Consider the following 8,264-nt stretch of genomic DNA (forward strand, 5'->3'; position numbering starts at 1 on the left):
TCTCGGTTATGCACATCACTATAAGCCTTGCAAGCAATGTGACTAATGAGTTAGTTGCGGGATGATGCATTACGGAACGAGTAAAGAGACTTGTCAGTAATGAGATTGAACTAGGTATTGAGATACCGACGATCGAATCTCATGCAAGTAACAATCGAATCTCATGCAAGTAACATACCGATGACAAAGGGAACAACGTATGTTGTTATGCGATTTGACCGATAAAGATCTTCGTAGAATATGTAGGAGCCAATATGAGCATCCAGGTTCCGCTATTGGTTATTGACCGGAGACATGTCTCGGTCATGTCTACATAGTTCTCAAACCCGTAGGGTCCGCACGCTTAACGTTCGGTGACGATCGGTATTATGAGTTTATGTGTTTTGATATACCGAAGGTAGTTCGGAGTCCCTGATATGATCATGGACATGACAAGGAGTCCCAAAATGGTCGAGACATAAAGATCGATATATTGTATGTTTGGACTTCGGAAGTGTTCCGGGCAAGTTCGGACAAATACCGGAGTACCGGGGGGTTACCGAAACCCCCCCGGGAGTATAATGGGCCTATTGGGCCTTAGTGGAGAAGAGGAGGGGCGGCCAGGGCAGGCCGCACGCCCCCTCCCCCTCTAGTCCGAATTGGACAAGGAGGGGGGTGGTGCCCCCCCTTTCCTTCCCCCTCTCCCCTCCTTCCCTCTCTCCTACTCCTACTCTTGGAAGGGTTGGAATCCTACTCCCGATGGGAGTAGGACTCCCCTTGGGGCGCGCCTAGGAGGGCCGGCCCCTCCCCCTCCTCCACTCCTTTATATACGGGGGAGGGGCACCCCATAGACACACAAGTTGATCATTGATCTTTTAGCCGTGTGCGGTGCCCCCCTCCACCATAATCCACCTCGGTCATATCATAGAGGTGCTTAGGCGAAGCCCTGCGTCAGTAGCTTCATCAACACTGTCATCATGCTGTCGTGCTGACAGAACTCTCCCTCGAAGCTCTACTGGATCGTGAGTTTGTGGGACGTCACCGAGCTGAACGTGTGCAGATCGCTGAGGTGTCGTACGTTCGGTACTAGGATCGGTCGATCGTGAACACGTATGAATACATCAACCACGTTGTCATAATGCTTCGTGCTTATGGTCTACGAGGGTACGTGGACGACACTCTCCCCTCTCGTTGCTATGCATCACCATGTGCGTAGGATTTTTTTTTGAAATTACTACGTTCCCCAACAGAACGTGCCCCTGACCCTTCTCATCCTAGCGACATGTGTCACCCACATACAGTGTGGTGGAGATCGTGGGTGAATAGATAAGTTTTATCGTGGGATGTGTAACGGTTTGAGCGGCAAAAGCCGAAAATTCATATAAGAATATTTTAAAGTTTTCGTTCGCAATTTCTTCAGCTGACAAGGACACAGTGAATATTTTGAACGAGTTTCAAATAGAACGCACATGAAGAATTTGTGAATAGACTGGGTTGAGTTTAGCATCGAGGGGGAAAGGGTCCGATCACATTCACTTAGCAGAAAAATCAACTTGAAGAGTTAGCAATAAGTGAATGCTGTAGAGGACATAAAAACTCAAGTATATATATATATATATATATATATATATATATATATCAATGAAGAACAAACGATTGAAGGAGTGAAGACAATGTAAAGTTGAAGAATTTAAAAAAATGAGGAATTTCAAAAATGAAGAAAAACTCAAATTGAAGATTTTCAACTTTGGTTGGTGGCGTAACCCACCGTATAAGAATGATGATTTCAGACATCGCGTACCATTGTTGTAGGGTTCTGAGAATCAAATTCTTCATTAATTTCTTCACACTTAGAGGGTTAGTCTTTATTGATTGAAGAAAAATGTTACTTCGTGTGTTGCACATCTAAGTCATCAAGTCATCATAAGTGTTAGGATGTGTGTCCTTTTCAAAGAACATTCGAAGATTCTAGGATATTTAGCTCACACTGAAACTTGCTAAATCTCTTCTCATCCAATGGCTTTGTGAAGATATCGGCTAGCTGGTCTTCAGTATTTGCATAGTCGATGGAGATGTCGCCCTTCAACACATGGTCACGAAGAAAATGATGACGAATCTGGATGTGCTTTGTCTTCGAGTGCTGAACGGGGTTGTGAGCAATCTTGATTGCACTCTCATTGTCGCAGTAGAGTGGCACATTCTTCACATTGATGCCATAGTCCTTGAGGGTTTGCTTCATCCATAGCAATTGAGCACAGCAAGATCTAGCAACAATGTATTCAGCTTCAGCAGTAGAGAGTGATACGCAGTTCTGCTTCTTCGAGGACCAACATACCAAGGATCATCCAAGGAAATGACATGTGCCTGATGTTGACTTGCGGTCCACCCGATCACCAGCATAGTCAGAGTCTGAATATCCGATGAGATCAAAGGAAGAGCCATTGGGGTACCATAGTCCAAGTGTTGGTGTGTGAGCTAGATATCAAAGAATATGCTTCACAGCCTTATGGTGTGATTCCTTCGGTGTAGCTTGAAATCGGGCACACATGCAAACACTAAGCATAATATCCGGCCTAGATGCACATAGGTACAATAAAGAGCCAATCATGGAGCGGTATACCTTTTGATCGAAGTCTTTACCATTTTTGTCAGTGCATAGATGGCCATTAGTGGGCATAGGAATTTTGACGCCTTTGCAATCTTGCATGCCAAATTTCCTCAAACATCCTTGAGGTATTTCTCCTGAGATATGAATATGCCATTGTATTGCTGAAGAATTTGAAGACCTAAGAAGAGTTTCAATTCTCCCATCATAGACATTTGATATTCTTCACTCGTCATATAGGCAATTTCATCACTGTATCGTTGGCTAGTACAACCAAAGACAATATCATCAACATATATTTGGCACAAAAATAATTCATCATCATATGTTTTGGTGAAAAGAGTTGGGTCAAGTGAACCGGGTTTGAAGCCTTTATTCATGAGGAATTCCTTCAGTGTGTCATACCACGCATGAGGTGCTTGCTTGAGGCCATAGAGGGCCTTGTTGAGTCTGTAGACGTGATCTGGAAATTTTGGATCCTCAAAACCTGGTGGTTGAGCAACATATACTTCTTCCTCAAGCTTACCATTGAGGAATGCACTTTTCACATCCATTTTATGTAAGATGGTATTATGATGGTTAGCATAAGCAAGCAATATGTGAAGAGCCTCAAGTCTAGCAACAGGTGCAAAAGTTTCATCGAAATCAATTCCTTCAACCTGTGTGTAGCCTTGAGCTACAAGACGAGCCTTATTCCTCACCACGAGGTCATTTTCATCTTGTTTGTTGCGATAGATCCATTTGGTACCGATGATGTTGTGCTTGCGTGGGTCTGGTCGCTTGACAAGCTCCCACACATTGTTGAGCTCGAATTGATGCAATTCATCTTGCATGGCTTGAATCCACTTAGATTCCACGAATGCTTCATCAACTTTAGTGGGCTCTGTGATAGAGACAAAAGCAAAATGCCCACAAACGTTAGATAAATGTGAAGCTTTTGAGCGCGTGAGGGGACCCGGTGTGTTGATGTCATGGATGATCTTCTCGATCTGCACTTTGTTTGCAAAGCAAGGATGTGCGGATTGACGACTTTGCTTAGGCCCAGCAGTTTCTTCAGGACCAGTTTCTTCAGCAGCACTAGCGTGATTTTCTTCACGATCCGGAATGACTTCTTCAGCAGATTCTTCGGTAGGTATGATATCCTCAGTAGCTTTGAACTTGACGGATTCCTCAGGTGACATTTCATCTAACACAGGAGGTAGGTGCTCTCTTTGTGAGCCATTAGTTTCATCGAACCGCACATCTACAGTTTCAACAATCTTGTGATGATTGCTCTTGAAGACTCTATAGGTGTGCGAGTCCTTTCCGTAACCAAGCATAAAACCCTCATGTGCTTTCGGTGCAAATTTAGAGTGATGGTGAGGATCTTTAATCCAGCATTTAGCACCGAAGACTTTGAAATAACTTACATTGAGTTTCTTGTCAGTGAGGAGTTCATATGAGGTCTTTTTGAAGAATTTGTGAAGATATACCCTGTTGATGATGTGGCATGTAGTATCAATTGCTTCAGGCCAAAACCGCTGAGGTGTCTTGTATTCATCAAGCATAGTAGGAGCCATCTCAACAAGAGTTCTGTTCTTGCGCTTCACGACGCCATTCTGTCGAGGAGTATAAGGAGCAAATAACTCGTGAGTAATACCAAGTATATCAAGATATTCATCGAGGACAGTGTTCTTAAACTCTGTTCCATTATCACTCCTGATATGCTTGATCTTCACATTGAAGTTAGTAGAAGCCCTTGACAAAAATCGTCTAAAGACTTCCTGCACTTAATTTTTGTAAGTGATGGTATGCACCCATGTGTAACGAGAATAGTCATCAACTATGATAAAGCCATATAATGATGCAGAACTAGAGAACGTGGCATAATGAGTAGGACCAAAGAGATCCATATGAAGTAATTCAAAGGGACGAGAAGTGGTCATGATAGTCTTCGAGGGATGGTTGGCTCTGGTGATCTTTCTAGCCTCACAAGCCCCACAAAGATGATCTTTGAGGAATTTGACACCCTCGATGCCAATGACATGCTTCTTCTTCGCGAGTGTATGCAAGTTCCTCATCCCAGCATGACAAAGTCGTCGATGCCATAGCCAACATTCTGAAGCTTTTGCAAGTAGACATGTGGCAGGCTGTGGTCCTGCAGAGAAATCAACAATATACAAGTCTCCTTTCCTAAAAGCTTTGAAGACTTTGGAGTTGTCAGATTCCATTAGCACAATGCAACAATATTTGCCAAAGACAACAACCATATCAAGATCACAAAGCATTGAGACAGACATGAGGTTGAATCCTAAGGACTCGGCAAGCATGACTTTGTCCATGTGTCTATCCTTTGAGATTGCAACTTTACCTAGACATAATACCTTGCTTTTGCCTTTGTCAGCGTAGGTGATATGCTTCAGATGAGATGGTGACAAATCAGTGTCCATCAACAAGTTCCTGTCACTGGTCATGTGATTTGTACACCCACTGTCGAGGACCCACTCGGTAGCTTTGGGTTGTTCATCCTGCAGATGAATTAGTGCAACTTACGAACCCATACACTTCATCAGTGAAGGATATGATATCAATTTCATCAACAATAACAGATATAGCAGTATGAGGACGTGAGAAATGAATGATTCATTTCTTCATGATTAGCTTGCGTCCTTTCAAGCACATTGTAACGCCTCTGATTCAATCATACAATAATCATGCATGCAAACGTGTAAGATCAAGATCAGAGACTCACGTGAAGATATCACAACACAACTCTAAAAGTAAAATAAGTCATACAAGCATCATAATACAAGCCAGGGGCCTCAAGGGCTCGAATACAAGTGCTCGATCATAGACGAGTCAGCGGAAGCAACAATATCTGAGTACAGAGATAAGTTAAACAAGTTTCCATAAGATGGCTAGCACAAACCTGGATACAGATCGAAAGTGGCGCAGGCCTCCTGCCTGGGATCCTCCTAAACTACTCCTGGTCGTCGTCAGCAGCCTGCATGTAGTAGTAGGCACCTCCAGTGTAGTAAGAGCCATCGTCGACGGTGGCGTCTAGCTCCTGGGCTCCGGCATCTGGTTGCGACAACCAGGTAGAAGGGAAGGGGGAAAAGAGGGAGAAAAGCAACCGTGAGTACTCATCCAAAGTACTCGCAAGCAAGGATCTACACTACATATGCATGGGTATATGTGTAAAGAGGCAATGTCGGTGGACTGAACTGCAGAATGCCAGAATAAGAGGGGGATAGCTAGTCCTACCGAAAACTACGCTTCTGGCAGCCTCCGTCTTGCAGCATGTAAAAGAGAGTAGATTAAAGTCCTCCAAGTATCATCGCATAGCATAATCCTACCCGGCGATCCTCCCCTCGTTGCCCTATGGGAAAGCGAGCACCGGGATGTCTCTGGAACTTGTCTGGGTGTGTTTTATTAAGTATCCAGTTCTAGTTGTCATAAGGTCAAGGTACAACTCTGGGTCGTTCTTTTACCGAGGGACACGGCTATTCGAATAGATCAACTTCCCTACAGGGGTGCACCACATAACCCAACACGCTCGATCCCATTTGGCCGTACACACTTTCCTGGGTCATGCCCGGCCTCGGAAGATCAACACGTTGCAGCCCCACCTAGGCACAACAGAGAGGTCAGCACGCCGGTCTAAATCCTATGGCGCAGGGGTTTGGGCCCATCGCCCATTGCACACCTGCACGTTGCGAGGGCGACCGGAAGTAGACCGAGCCTCCCTAATACAAGAGCAGGCGTTCCAGTCCAATCTGGTGCGCGCCGCTCAGTCGCTGACGTCACGAAGGCTTCGGCTGATACCACGACGTCGAGTGCCCATATCTTTCCCGCGTAGTTGGTTAGTGCGTATAGGCCAGTGGCCAGACTCAGATCAAATACCAAGATCTCGTTAAGCGTGTTATTTTGAAGTAACCGCGGATGTCGACCAGGGCCAGGCCCACCTCTCGCCTAGGTGGTCTCAACCTGCCCTGTCGCTCCGCCACATAGTAACAGTCGGGGGCCATCGGGAACTCAGGCCCACCTCTACCGGGATGGAGCCACATGTCCTTCCAGCCCCCACATCGGAGTCACTTGCGGGTACTCAACAAACTGACCCGACTTTAGTCACCATCTGTATAGTATGTAAATATGTATAGTATATACCCGTGATCACCTCCCGAGTGATCACGGCCCGATAGTATAGCAAGGCAGACTGACAAGGATGTAGGGCCACTGATGGTAAACTAGCATCCTATACTAAGCATTTAGGATTGCAGGTAAGGTATCAACAGATGTAGCAACAATGACAGGCTATGCAACAGAATATGATTAATCGAAACAGTAACATGTTACACTACTCTAATGCAAGTGGTAGAGGGAAGAATAGGCGATATCTGGTGATCAGGGGGGTCTTGCCTGGTTGCTCTGGCAAGAAGGAGGGGTCGTCAACTCCATAGTCGAATGGGGCAGCAGTAGTGTCGGTCTCGTAGTCTACTGGAGAGAAGAGGGGGAAGAAATAGTAAATACAATGCAAACATAAGCATGACGATGTGTGACGTGACAATGAGCGATGCTAGGTGTGCCCTAACGCGGCAGTAGGTGGTACCGGCGAAAGGGGGGAACATCTGGGAAAGTATCTCCGGTGTTTCGCGTTTTCGGACAAATGAATCGGAGGTGAAATGTTGCAGGTTCACTGTGCTAGGGACGCATGGCGAACGAACGGGCTGCGTATTCGGATTCGTCTCGTCGCTCTGAGCAATTTTCATGAACAAAGTTTTTCCATCCGAGTTACAGATTATTTTATATTAATTTTCAAAGTTTTAAATCATTTTTAGAATTAACAGAATTAATTTAATTCGAAAATGTTTATTGCCTCAGCACGACGTCAGCGGTCAACGCTGACCATTGACTGGTCAAACTGACAGAAGGGCCCCACATGTCATTGTCTAAGGTTACTTAACAATATTTAATTAGGTTAATTATTTGTTAGATTAATTTAAACGTGATTAATTAAGTTAATTAATTAATTAAGTAATTAATTATTATTTTTAAATTATATGTCTTTTCCTTTATTCTATTTTTTTAATAACGTTTCAGGGGGTGGGGCCCCCTCGCCATAGACCCAGGGGTCTAGCGGGCGTAACGGGCTGCGGGAACGCGCCCGAGTCCAGCCGGGATGGGGGCCACGGGCGCCTGTGCGGGCGCTCGCCCGCAAGGAGCGGCGGGGCGAGGCCAGAGGCCAGGGCGGCCGCGGTGGCCTGCCGGCAGCACGCACGGCCGCGCGTGGAGGCGCGACGGAGCAGCAGCAGGGGCGCCGGGGCGCGACGGCGGGTGCGGGCGAGCGCGGCCTCGCGGGAAGGAGGTCGCGGTCGTGTGCGCGAGCATGGGGGTGGGAGGAGGAGGAGAGGGAGGTCGTGGCCTCACCGTGCGGAGCAGGGGTCGGGGCAATGGGCTTGTTGGGGAGGAAGTCCAGCGAGGGTAGCGGTTGCGGGCGACGTCGTGGGAGCTCGCCCGAGTGGCTGTCGGTTGCGGTGGCGAGGCGCATCCGGAGGGCATGGTGGCTGCGAGTTCTTTGGAGGTGCGGCGGTGGCGCTCTCGGGTGGTTGCTCGGGGTGGAAGAATGCCACAGGAAGGAGGAGGTCATCGCCGGCGAGTAGCTCATCCGCGGCACCCGGGTCGCCGGACGGTGCGAGGGCTC

Source organism: Triticum dicoccoides, chromosome 2B, assembly GCF_002162155.2.
Source record: "Triticum dicoccoides isolate Atlit2015 ecotype Zavitan chromosome 2B, WEW_v2.0, whole genome shotgun sequence".
Lineage (NCBI taxonomy): Eukaryota > Viridiplantae > Streptophyta > Magnoliopsida > Poales > Poaceae > Triticum > Triticum dicoccoides.